Source organism: Kogia breviceps, chromosome 8 (assembly GCF_026419965.1).
Source record: "Kogia breviceps isolate mKogBre1 chromosome 8, mKogBre1 haplotype 1, whole genome shotgun sequence".
NCBI lineage: Eukaryota > Metazoa > Chordata > Mammalia > Artiodactyla > Physeteridae > Kogia > Kogia breviceps.
Window position 1 is genome coordinate 34,468,511 of NC_081317.1, and position 12,847 is coordinate 34,481,357.

Here is a 12,847-nt window from a genome sequence, read left to right on the forward strand (position 1 = left end):
AGAAAACTGCAAGAATTTGTTGCTAGCAGACCTACCCTTAAACAATGTCTAAAGGAAGTTCTTCAAATGGAAGTAAATGGTAAAAAGAAATACTGGAGTATTAGGAAGGAAGAAAAAAATGAAAAGAACAGAAATGTGAGTATATATAATAGATCTTCCTTCTACCCACATTTAAAAATCATGACTTTAAATCATATTAAATTATATTAGGATTGAAGCAAAAATTATAATATTGGTACTCTAGAAAATGATATTTAAAAACGGGAAAGATAAAGGAACCTAAATGTAAGTAATGTTTTCACACTTAACTACAAGTGGTAATATACTGGGAAAAGGCATGTATGTATACTGTAATACTCAGAGCAACCACTAAGAAAACTACAGAGATGCACTAAAAAACATTAAGAATGAATCTAAATGGAATCTTTTTGAACATCTTTATTGGAGTATAATTGCTTTACAATGGTGTGCCAGTTTCTGCGTTACAACAAAGTGAACCAGATATACATATACATATGTTCCCATATCTCTTTCCTCTTGCATCTCCCTCCCTCCCACCCTCCCTATCCCACCCCTCTAGGTGGTCACAAACCACCTAGTTGATCTCCCTGTGCCATGCGGCTGCTTCCCACTAGCTATGGACCCTACGTTTTGTAGTGTATGTATGTCCATGCCACTCTCTCACTTCGTCACAGCTTACCCTTCTCCCTCCCCATATCCTCAAGTCCGTGCTCTAGTAGGTCTGTGTTTTATTCCCGTCCTACCCCTAGTCTCTTCATGACATTTTTTTTTCTTAGATTCCATATATATGTGTTAGCATATGGTATTTGTTTTTCTCCTTCTGACTTTCTTCACTCTGTATGACAGACTGCAGGTCCATCCACCTCACTACAAATAACTCAGTTTCATTTCTTTTTATGGCTGAGTAATATTCCATTGTATATATGTGCCACATCTTCTTTATCCATTCATCTGTTGATGGACACCTAGGTTGCTTCCATGTCCTCACTATTGTATAGAGCTGCAATGAACATTTTGGTACATGACTCTTTTTGAATTATGGTTTTGTCAGGGTATGTGCCCAGTAGTGGGATTGCTGGGTCGTATGGTAGTTCTATTTCTAGTTGTTTAAGGAACCTCCATACTGTTCTCCATAGTGGCTGTATCAATTTACATTCCCACCAGCAGTTCAAGAGTGTTCCCGTTTCTCCACAGCCTCTCCAGCATTTATTGTTTATAGATTTTTTGATGATGGCCAATCTGACCGGTGTGAGATGATATCTCATTGTAGTTTTGATTTGCATTTCTCTAATGATTAATGATGTTGAACATTCTTTCTTTCATGTGTTTGTTGACAATCTGTATATCTTCTTTGGAGAAGTGTCTATTTAGGTCTTCTGCCCATATTTGGATTGGGTTGTTTGGGTTTTTTTGTTATTGAGCTGCATGAGTTGCTTATAAATTTTGGATATTAATCCTTTGTCAGTTGCTTCGTTTGCAACTATTTTCTCCCATTCTGACAGTTGTCTTTTGGTCTTATTTATGGTATTCTTTGCTGTGCAAAAGCTTTTAAGTTTCATTAGGTCCCATTTGTTTATTTTTGTTTTTATTTCCATTTCTCTAGGAGGTGGGTCAAAAAGGATCTTGCTGAGATTTATGTTGTAGAGTGTTCTTCCTATGTTTTCCTCTAAGAGTTTGATAGCGTCTGGCCTTACATTTAGGTCTTTAACCCATTTTGAGTTTATTTTTGTGTATGGTGTTAGGGAGTGTTCTAATTTTATACTTTTACATGTAGCTGTCCAGTTTTCCCAGCACCACTTATTGAAGAGGCTGTCTTTTCTCCACTGTATATTCTTGCCTCCTTTATCAAAGATAAGGTGACCATATGTGTGTGGTTTTATCTCTGGGTTTTCTATCCTGTTCCATTGATCTATATTTCTGTTTTTGTGCCAGTACCATACTGTCTTGATTACTGTAGTTTTGTAGAATAGTCTGAAGTCAGGGAGCCTGATTCCTCCAGCTCCATTTTTCGTTCTCATGATTGCTTTGGCTATTCGGGGTCTTTTGTGTTTCCATACAAATTGTGAAATGTTTTGTTCTAGTTCTGTGAAAAATGCCAGTGGTAGTTTTACAGGGATTGCATTGAATCTGTAGATTGCTTTGGGTAGTAGATTTATTTTCAGGATGTTGATTCTTCCAATCCAAGAACATGGTATATCTCTCCATCTATTTGTATCATCTTTAATTTCTTTCATCAGTATCTTATAATTTTCTGCATATAGGTCTTTTGTCTCCTTAGGTAGATTTATTCCTAGATATTTTATTCTTTTTGTTGCAATGGTAAATGGGAGTGTTTTCTTAATTTCACTCTAAGATTTTTCATCATTAGTGTATAGGAATGCCAGAGATTTCTGTGCATTAATTTTGTATCCTGCTACTTTACCAAATTCACTTATTAGCTCTAGTACTTTTCTGGTAGCATCTTTAGGATTCTCTATGTAGAGTATCATGTCACCTGCAAACATTGACAGCTTTACTTCCTCTTTTCCGATTTGGATTCCTTTTATTTCTTTTTCTTCTGATTGCTGTGGCTAGAACTTCCAAAACTATGTTGAATAAGAGTGGTGAGAGTGGGCAACCTTGTCTTGTTCCTGATCTTAGCGGAAATGGTTTCAGTTTTTCACCATTGAGGACGATGTTGGCTGTGGGTTTGTCATATATTGCCTTTATTATGTTGAGGAATGTTCCCTCTATGCCTACTTTCTGCAGTGTTTCTGTCCATTTTTTAATTGAATTGCTTGGTTTTTTGCTGTTGAGTTAAATGAATTTCTTATGTATTTTGGATATTAACCCCTTATTAGTTTGTTAACAAATATTACTCTCATTCCATATGTTGCCTATTCATTTTGTGAATTGTTTCTTTGCTGTACAGAAGGTTTTTAGTTTGATGTAGTCCCATTTTTAAATTTTTGCTTTTGTTGTTTGTGCTTTTGATGTCATATCCAAAAAATCACTAAGACAAATGTCAAGGAGCTTCTACCCTATGTTCTCTTCTAGGAGTTTTACAGTTTCAGGTCTTATGTTTATGTCTTTAATCTATTTTAAGTTAATTTTTGTAAGTGGTGTAAGTTAAGAGTCCAGCTTCATCTTCTACACATGATATCCAGTTTTCCTAACACCATTATTTGAAGAGACTATCCTTTCCCCAGTGAGTGTGCTTGGCTCCCTTGTCAAATAATAATTGACTGTATATGTGTGGGTTTATTTCTGGGCTGTCTAGTCTGTTCCATTGTTTTATGTGTCTGTTTTTATGCCATACTCTTTTGATTACTATAGCTTTGTAATAAGGTTTGAAAACAGGAAGTGTGGTAAATCCAGGTTTGTTTATTCTTTGTCAAGATTGCTTTGGTTTTTCATGATCTTTGTGGTTTCATTCGAATTTTAGGATTGATTTTTCTATTTCTGTGAAAAATGCCATTGGAAATTGATAGGAATGACATTGAATCTGTAGATGGCCTTGGGTAATGTGTATATTTTAACAATGTTAATTCTTCTGATCCATGAACATGGGGTATCTTTCCATTTATTTGTGTCTTTGTCAAATTCTTTCATCAAAGTCTTATAGTTTGCAGTGTATAGATCTTTTGCCTCCTTGGTTGAATTTGTTCCTAAGTATTTAATTGTTTTGGATGCTATTATAAATAAGATTTTTTTCTTTATTTCTTTTTCAGATATTTGGTTGCTAGTGTATAGAAATGCAATTGATATCTGGATGATGATTTTTGTATCCTGGAACTTTACTGAATTTTAAAAATTAGTGCTAACAGTTTCTGATGGAGTCTTCAGGATTTTCTATATATGAGATCATAAATCTGCAAACTATTTTACTCCTTTCTTTCTGATTTGCATGCCTTTTATTTCTTATTTTTGCCTAACTTCTCTGGTTGGGACTTCTGGTATCACGTTGAATATGTGTGGTGCCACTCTGGGTACCCTTGTCTTACTTTCTTGTTTCTGATCTTAGAGGAAAAGCTTTCACCTTTTCATTCTTGAGTGTGATTTTAGCTGTATGATTGTTGAATATGACCTGTATTCTATACTCAATTTGTGAAGAGGTTTTTTTTTAATCATGAAAGGATATTTTGTTTCATCAAATGCTTTCCCCATCTATTGCGATGATTATATTATTTTTATCTTTCACTTTATTAGTGTGGTGTATCACATTTATTGATTTGCATATGTTGAACCATCCTTGCAGCACAAGGATAAATTTTACTTGATCATGGTGTATGATCCTTTTAATGTGCTGTTCATTATTTCTATTGTTTTTCTGGTCTCTATTTCATTTGATTCTGCTCTGATTTTTGTTGTTTCCTTTCCTCTGCTAACTTTGGATGTAGTTTGTTCTTTAAATTTTTTGATGTGTAAAGTTAGGTTGTTTATTTGAGATATTTATTTTTTCTTAATATAGTCATATATTGTTACAAATTTCTGTTAGAACTGCTTTTGCTGCTTCCCATAAGTTTTAGTGTGTTGTGTTTTCATTTAAGATATTTTATTTGTTTTGATTTCTTCTTTGACCCACTGGTTGTTGAAGAGTGTGCTGTTTAATTTCCACGTATTTCTGAGTTTTTCAGTTTTTCCCTGTTATTTGATTTCTAGTTTCATACCATCATGGTTTGAAAAGTTGTTTGGTATCAATTCAGTCTTCTTAAACTTGCTGAGAATTGTTTTGTGAGCTAGCATATGATCTATCCTGGAGAATGTTCCATGTACACTGGAGAAGAATATGTATTCCACTGCTCTTGGATGGAATATTCTGCATATGTCTGTTAGGTCCATTTGGCCTAAAGTATAGTTTGAGTCCAGTGTTTCCTTATTGATTTTCTGTCTGTATGGTCTGTTCATTTTTAAAAGTGGGATAGTAAAGTCTTCTACTATTATTGTATTGTTGTCTATTTCTGCCTTCTTCACTGTTACTGTATTTGGGTGCTCCAATGTTGGGTGCATATGAATTTACTATTGTTATATTCTCTTGGTGAATCAACCCCTTTATCATTATGTAATGATCTTCTTTGTCTCTTGTTACAGTGTTTGAATTAAAGTCTCTTTGTCAAAGATGCAGACATAGAGAATGGACTTGAGGACACGGGGAGGGGGAACGGTAAGCTGGGAAGAAGTGAGAGAGTGGCATGGACATATATACACTACCAAATGTAAACTAGATAGCTAGTGGGAAGCAGGCACATAGCACAGAGAGATCAGCTCAGTGCTTTGTGTCCATCTAGAGGGGTGGGATAGGGAGGGTGGGAGGGAGATGCAAGAGGGAGGATATATGGGGATGTATGTATATGTATAGCTGATTCACTTTGTTATACAGCAGAAACTACTACACCATTATAAAGCAATTACACTCCAATAAAAGTTTTTAAAAATTAAATAAAGTCGTTTGTCTTAGTACAGCTATCCATGGTCTCATGTTGTTTGTATTTTCAGGAAATATTTTTTTCCCTTCACTTTCAGTCTGTATGTGTCTTTGAATCTGAAGTGAGTTTTCTGTAGGGAGCATTTAGTTGGATCTTTTTTTTTTTTTTTTTTTCGGTATGCGGGCCTCTCACTGTTGTGGCCTCTCCCGTTGCGGAGCACAGGCTCCGGACGCGCAGGCCTAGCGGCCATGGCTCACGGGCTTAGTTGCTCTGCGGCATGTGGGATCTTCCCGGACAAGGGCACGAACCCGTGTCCCCTGCATCAGCAGGCGGATTCTCAACCACTGCGCCACCAGGGAAGCCCTAGTTGGATCTTTTTTTAAAAAAATCCAGCTCCTCTGCCTTTTGACTGGAGAATTTAATCCATTTATATTTAAAATAACTGTTGATGGGGAAGGACTTACTAATGCCATCTTATTAATATTTTTCTGACTCTTTTGTAGTTCCATTGTTCTTTCTTCCTCTCTTGCCTTCTTTGTGAATTGATGATTTTCTGTAATGTAAGCTTTGATTCTTTTCTCTTTTACTGTTATGTATCTATTGTAGGTTTTTGCTATGTGGTTACCATGAACCTTACATAAAACATAGATGTAACAGTTTAAGTTGATGACAACTTAACTTCAATTGCATACCAAAATGCTACCCTTTTACTCCCCCACCCCACATTTTATGTTTTTGATGTCAAAATTTACCTCTTTGTATATTATATATTGTTACAAATTATTATTGTCATTTTTAATAATTTTATCCTTTAACCTTTATACTAAAGTGATTAACACAACACTGTATTACAGTATTCTGAATTTGTCCACATACATACCTTTACCAGAATGTTTTATATTTTCATATGTTCTCATGTTAGTAATTACTGTCATTTCCTTTCAGCTTGAAGAAATCCTATCAGCATTTTTTGTGAGGCAGGTTTAGTGTAGAATAGCTCCCTCAGCTTTTGTTTAAGAACAAATATCTCTTCTTCATTTCTGAAAGATAGCTTTGCTGGGTAAACTTCTTTGGCAGTGTTTCTCTTTCTGCGCTTTGAATTTTTCATACCACTGTCTCCTCGCTTGCAAGGTTTCCACTGAGTATCCACTGATAGCCTTATTGGGGATTCCTTTATTATGTGAGGGTTTGTTTTTCTCTTGACATTTTAAAAAATTCTCTTTGTCTTTGATTTTACAAAGTTTTTTAATAGCGTGTCTTTGAGAAGATCATTTTGGGTTGATATTTGGTGTTGACCTATTAGCTTCATGAACTTGTATGTCCAAATCTTCTCTCCCCAGATTGCGAAGTTATCAGCCATTCTTTCTTTGGTTTTTGGCTTAAAAGAGCAGAAGTTTATTTCCTCACAGTTTTGGAGGCCCAAAGTCCAAAATCAAGGTGTTTGTGGGGCCATGATCTCTCCGGAGACTAGAAAAGATTCCTTTCCTTGCAATTTTCAACTTCAGCAAATGGCTGTTGGCATTCCTTGGCTTGTGGCTGCTCACTCCAATCTCTGCCTCCATTTTCACATGGTCTTTCTCCTCCTTTCTGTCTGTGTCTTCTGCTTTTATTATAAGGACACTTGTCATTAGATTTAGGGCCCACCTGGATAATCTAGAATGACTGCAAATTAGTTTTTTATATAATTACATATGCAAAGACCCTTTTCCAAAATAATGTCACACTAACAGGTTCCAGGGGTTAGAAAATGGACATATTCAGTGGGGGCACCATTTAATTTATTATACCCAATGTGAGGTGCCCTTCCAAGTGGCAGGGAAGCATTTGTCACCCACACATTGAAGTTTCCTACAGGTGCCCACATCCTATTCTCAAATTTGCCAAGTACCCAGATGGGTTTCTGTGATGCCAGCAAACCCAGACAGGATGCAGAGTGGGACCCAGACACAGCTTTGTTTCATGTTAGCCTTCAGTGATGTCTCTTTATTTTCTTTCTTTTTTTTAACCTTTCTTTTTTATTGAGTTAAAATATATCTAACATAACGTTTACCATATTAATAATTTGTAAGCGTTCAGTTCAGTGGTACTAAATACATTCGCATAGTTGTGCAGCCATCTCCACCATCCATCCTCATAACTCTTTTCACTGTAAATCTGAAACTGTATACCTATTAAACAACTCAACTTCTCCATTACCCCAGCCTCTTGCAACCACTATGATATGTTCTGTCTTTCTGATTTTGTCTACTGTAAATGCCTCATATCAGTGGACTCATACAGTTTTTGTCTTTTTGTTCTGACTCATACAGTTTTTGTCTTTTTGTTCCTGGTTTATTTCACTTAACATAATGTATTCAAGGTTTGTCTATGTTGTAGCATATTGCAGAATTTCCTTCCCAAAAAGGAAGTTTTTAGAATAAAACAACAAAATATTCCATTGTAAGTATATACCACATCTTGCTTATTCATTCATCATTTGATGGGCACTTGAGTTACATCCATGTTTTAAATAATATGAATAATGCTGCTAGGAATGTGAGTGTACAACTATCTCTTCAAGACCCGACTTTGATTTTGGTATATACCCAGAAGTGGAATTTCTACGTAATATGGTAATTCTACTTTTAATTTATTGAGGAACCTCCATACTTTTTTCCATTGTACCTGTACCATTTTACATTCCCACTGACAGTGCACAAAAGTGCCAAATTCACCACATCATTGTCAGTACTCGTTTTCTAAGAAGTCATTACCAAATCAAATATCATGAAGCTTTTATCTTGTGTTTTCTTCTAAGAGTTTTGTTGTTTGAGGTCTTATATTTATGTCCTTGATCCATTTTGAGTCAATTCTGTATATGGTGTAAGGTAAGGATCAAATATCATTCTTTTGTATGCGGATTATTCATTTTTGACAGCACCATTTGTTGGAAAGACTACCCTTTAGAGATGAGGAAGATGGCAGAAGAGTAAGACGTGATCACCTTCCTCCCCACAGATACATTGGAGATACATCTACACATGGAACTGCTCCTACAGAACACCCACTAAATGCTGGCAGAAGACCTCAGACCTCCCAAAAGGCAAGAAACTACCCACGTACCTGGGTAGGACAAAAGAAAAAAGAAAAAACAGAGACAAAAGAATAGGGACAGGACCTGCACCAGTGGGAGGGAGCTTTGAAGGAGGAAAGGTTTCCACACACTAGGAAGCCCCTTCACAGGCGGAGACTGCGGGTGGTGGAGGGGGGAACCTTCGGAGCTGCGGAGGAGAGTGCAGCAACAGGGTGCGGAGGGCAAAGCGGAGAGATTCCCACAGAGGATTGGTGCCGACCAGCACTCACCAGCCCAGGAGACTTGTCTGCTCACCCACTGGGGCGGGCGGGGGCTGGGAGCTGAGGCTTGGGCTTCGGTCGGATCGCAGGAAGAGGACTGGGGTTGACGGCGTGAACACAGCCTGAAGGAGTTAGTGCACCACGGCTAGCCAGGAGGGAGTCCAGGAAAAAGTCTGGACCTGCCAAAGACGCAAGAGATTTTTTCTTCCCTCTTTGTTTCCTGGTGCACGAGGAGAGGGGATTAAGAGCACTGCTTAAAGGAGCTCCAGAGACGAGCACGAGCCATGGTAACAGCACGGACCCCAGAGACAGGCATGAGATGCTAAGGCTGCTGCTGCCGCCACCAAGAAGCCTGTGTGCCAGCACAGGTCACTATCCACACACCCCCTCCCGGGAGCCTGTGCAGCCCGCCACTGCCAGCGTCCCGTGATCCAGGGACAACTTCCCCGGGAGAACGCACGGCACGCCTCAGGATGCTGCAACATCACGCCGGCCTCTGCTGCTGCAGGCTTGCCCCGCATCCATACCCCTCCCACACCCGGCCTGAGTGAGCCAGAGCCATCGAAACAGCTGCTCCTTCAACCTCGTCCTGTCTGAGTGAAGAAGAGATGCCCTCAGGAGACCACCACGCAGAGGTGGGGCCAAATACAAAGCTGAACCCCAGGAGCTGTACGAACAAAGAAGAGAAAGGGAAATCCCTCCCAAGAGCCTCAGGAGCAGCAGATTAAATTTCCACAGTCAACATGATGTACCCTGCATCTGTGGAATACATGAAAAGACAACGAATCATCCCAAATTGAGGAGGTGGATTTTGGGAGCAAGATATATTATTTTTTCCCCTTTCCCTCTTTTTGTGAGTGTGTATGTGTATGTGTATGCTTCTGTGTGAGATTTTTGTCTGTATATATTTGCATTCACCATTTGTCCTAGGGTTCTGTCTGTCCGTTTTCTTTGTTTGTTTGTTTTCTTTACTTAAAATTTTTTTTCTTAATAATTATTTTTTATTTTAAATACTTTATTTTATCTTACTTTCTTTTATCCCCTTCCTTCCTCCCTCCCTTTCTTCCTTTCTTTCTTTATTTCTATTTTTTCTCCCTTTTATTCTGAGCCATGTGGATGAAAGGCTATTGGTGCTCCAGCCAGGAGTTAATGCTGTGCTTCTGAGGTGGGAGAGCCAACTTCAGGACACTGGCCCACAAGAGACATCCCAGCTGCACGTAATATCAAACAGCAAAAATCTCCCAGAGATCTACATCTCAACACCAACAGCCAGCTTCACTAAACAACCAGCAAACTACAGTGCTGGACACCCTATGCCAAACAACTAGCAAGACAGAAACACAACCCCACCCATTAGCAGAAAGGCTGCCTAAAATCATAATAAGGCCACAGACACCCCAAAACACACCAGACATGGACCTGCCCACCAGAAAGACAAGATCCAGCCTCATCCACCGGAACACAGGCACTAGTCCCATTAACCAGGAAGCCTACACAACCCATTGAACCAACGTTAGCCACTAGGCACAGACACCAAAAACAACAGGAACTACAAACCTGCAACCTGCAAAAAGGAGACCCCAAACACAGTAAGATAAGAAAAATGAGAAGACAGAGAAACACACAGCAGATGAAGGAGCAAAGTAACAACCCACCAGACCTAACAAATGAAGAGGAAATAGGCAGTCTACCTGAAAAAGAATTCAGAATAATGATAGTAAAGATGATCCAAAATCTTGGAAATAGAGTAGAGAAAATGCAAGAAACATTTAACAAGGACCTAGAAGAACTAAAGAGGAAACAAGCAATGATGAACAACACAATAAATGAAATTAAAAATACTCTAGAAGGGATCAACAGCAGAATAACTGAGGCAGAAGAACGGATAAGTGACCTGGAAGATAAAATAGTGGAAATAACTACTGCAGAGCAGAATAAAGAAAAAAGAATGAAAAGAACTGAGGACAGTTTCAGAGTCCTCTGGGACAACATTAAATGCACCAACATTCGAATTATAGGTGTCCCAGAAGAAGAAGAGAAAAAGAAAGGGATTGAGAAAATATTTGAAGAGATTATTGTTGAAAACTTCCCTAATATGGGAAAGGAAATAGTTAATCAAGTCCAGGAAGCACAGCGAGTCCCATACAGGATAAATCCAAGGAGAAACATGCCAAGACACATATTAATCAAACTATAAAAAGTTAACTACAAAGAAAACATATTAAAAGCAGCAAGGGAAAAAAAACAAATAACACACAGGGAATCCCCATACGGTTAACAGCTGGTCTTTCATCAGAAACTGTGCAAGCCAGAAGGGAGTGGCAGAACATATTTAAAGTGATGAAGGAGAAAAACCTACAACCAAGATTACTCTACCCAGCAAGGATCTCATTCAGATTTGGTGGAGAAATTAAAACCTTTACAGACAAGCAAAAGATGAGAGAGTTCAGCACCACAAAACCAGCTTTACAACAAATGCTAAAGGAACTTCTCTAGGCAAAAAAAAAAAAAAAAACGAGAAGGAAAAGACCTGCTATAACAAACCCAAAACAATTAAGAAAATGGGAATAGGGACATACATATCGATAGTTACCTTAAATGTAAATGGATGAAATGCTCCCACCAACAGACACAGAGTGGCTGAATGGATACAAAAACAGGACCCATATATATGCTGTCTACAAGAGACCCACTTCAGACCTAGGGACACATACAGACTGAAAGTGAGGGGATGGAAAAAGATATTCCATGCAAATGGAAATCAGAAGAAAGCTGGAGTAGCAATTCTCATATCAGACAAAATAGACTTTAAAATTAAGACTATTACAAGAGACAAAGAAGGACACTACATAATGATCAAGGGATCGATCCATGAAGAAGATATAACAATTGTAAATATTTATGCACTCAACATAGGAGCACCTCAATACATAAGACAAATACTAACAGCCATAAAAGGAGAAATCAACAGTAACACAATCATAGTAGGGGACTTTAACACCCCACTTTCACCAATGGACTGATCATCCAAAATGAAAATAAATAAGGAAACACAAGTTTTAAATGATACATTAAACAAGATGGACTTAATTGATATTTATAGGACATTCCATCCAAAAACAACAGAATACACATTTTTCTCAAGTGCTCATGGAACATTCTCCAGGATCGATCATATCTTGGGTCACAAATCTAGCCTTGGCAAATTTAAGAAAATTGAAATCGTATCAAGTATCTTTTCTGACCACAATGCTATGAGAGTAGATATCAATTACAGGAAAAGATCTGTAAAAAATACAAACACGTGGAGGCTAAACAATACACTACTTAATAATCAAGTGATCAATGAAGAAATCAAAGAGGAAATCAAAAAATACCTAGAAACAAATGACAATGGAGACACGACGACCCAAAACTTATGGGATGCAGCAAAAGCAGTTCTAAGAGGGAAATTTATAGCAATAGAATCCTACCTTAAGAAACAGGAAACATCTCAAATAAACAACCTAACCTTGGACCTAAAGCAGTTAGAGAAGGAAGAACAAAAAAACCCCAAAGTTAGCAGAAGGCAAGAAATCATAAAGATCAGATGAGCAATAAATGAAAAAGAAATGAAGGAAACGATAGCAAAGATCAATAAAACTAAAAGCTGGTTCTTTGAGAAGATAAACAAAATTGATAAACCATTAGCCAGACTCATCAAGAAAAAAAGGGAGAATACTCAAATCAATAGAATTAGAAATGAAAAAGGAGAAGTAACAACTGACACTGCAGAAATACAAAAAATTATGACAGATTACTACAAGCAACTCTATGCCAATAAAATGGACAAGCTGGAAGAAATGGACAAATTCTTAGAAATGCACAAGCTGCCGAGACTGAACCAGGAAGAAATAGAAAATATGAACAGACCAATCACAAGCACTGAAATTGAAACTGTGATTAAAAATCTTACAAGAAACAAAAGCCCAGGACCAGATGTCTTCACAGGCAAATTCTAACAAACATTTAGAGAAGAGCTAACACCTATCCTTCTCAAACTCTTCCAAAAGATAGCAGAGGGAGGAACACTCCCAAACTCATTCTAT